The 1,394-nt window shown below is 40.3% G+C and overlaps 1 pseudogene; it reads right to left on the reverse strand.

Moving 5' to 3' along the window:
* Positions 1-831: 831 nt before the first annotated feature.
* Positions 832-946, reverse strand: LOC141715820 (small nucleolar RNA R71; annotated as a pseudogene).
* Positions 947-1,394: the final 448 nt, after the last annotated feature.

Genomic DNA, 1,394 nt, shown 5'->3' on the forward strand with positions numbered 1-1,394 from the left:
AACTTCTATCTTAATTGTGGATGCTTGATGATAATGGTATTCGTATAACGAAAGTTGGCGTTTATCAGTTTCGTGTTGTTTGATTAATATCATCACCATTATCATCACCATTCTATATTACTTGTGAACGCGTATACTTGCGTGATTTATTTAGCGCATGCTTTGTGCCTAACAAGTTTTTAGCGCCGCTGTCGGGGATTCAGTGTTAATTTTTTTAGTTTATTTACTTGCCATCAATGGTCATTAGGATTCATTGATTAAGACTTGTTACTTACTTCTTCCGGTTGTGTTTCAGGTACTCTAACGAGCGTTTATGCAAACACATTCTCGCATTCGCAAGAGAAATCTGGATAAAGTTGAGGAGACATATAAATCTCTTGACTTTCCGGAGAAGATAGTTTTTGAAGATTCGGATAAAGAGAGTGAAAAGAAAGAACCTGAAACAATGGGTGATCATCTAGCTCAAGCTGATCAAGCTCTTATGGACTTTTCTTCGGCCTAAAATTGATGACATTCAGTCAAACATCATTCATCCGGCTATTCATGCCAATACTTTTGAAATCAATCCGGGCACTATTCAGATGGTGCGTAATTCTATTTCTTTCGGAGGGGCTGCGACTGAAGATTCCAACATGCATATCAGGAATTTTATCGAGATCTATAGTACTTTCAAATATTATGGTGTAACTGATGAGGCTATCAAGCTAAGTTTTTTCCCATTCTCCCTGAGGGACAAAGCTAAGGACTGGTTACATTCTTTACCATCTGGGTCCATCACTACTTAGGAAGATCTTGTGCAAAAGTTTCTGGTGAAGTTCTATCCAATGGCCAAAACTGCAGCTATGAGGGGTGCTCTTACTCAGTTTGCGCAGCAACCAGGAGAATCTATGTGCGAAGCTTGGGAGCGTTACAAGAAGATGTTGAGAAAGTGTCCACATCATGGTATGCCTGACTGAATGGTGATCACTGGTTTCTACAATGGTTTGGGGGTCCAATCTCGACCCATGCTCGATGCAGCTTCTGGAGGCGCCTTGTGGGCCAAAAACTATACTGATGCCTATAATCTCATTAAAACTATGGCTGCAAACGAGTATCAAAACCCAACTCAAAGGATAATGTCTGGGAAAGTAGCAAGTATTCTGGAAGTTGATGCAGCTACAACTATTACAGCACAGCTCACGGCGCTGACTATGAAGTTTGATTATTTAACCAACTATGGCGTAAATCAATTATCTAGTATTTGTGAGCTTTGTGCAGGCTCTCATGCTACGGATCAGTGTTCTCTTGTTAATGAATCTGATCAGTATGTGAACAATTTCCAGAAACTGCAGCAGCCTGTACCCGCTACTTATCATCCTAATAACAGCAATCATCCCAATTTCAGCTGGAGCAAT

Source organism: Apium graveolens, chromosome 3, assembly GCF_009905375.1.
Source record: "Apium graveolens cultivar Ventura chromosome 3, ASM990537v1, whole genome shotgun sequence".
Taxonomy (NCBI): domain Eukaryota; kingdom Viridiplantae; phylum Streptophyta; class Magnoliopsida; order Apiales; family Apiaceae; genus Apium; species Apium graveolens.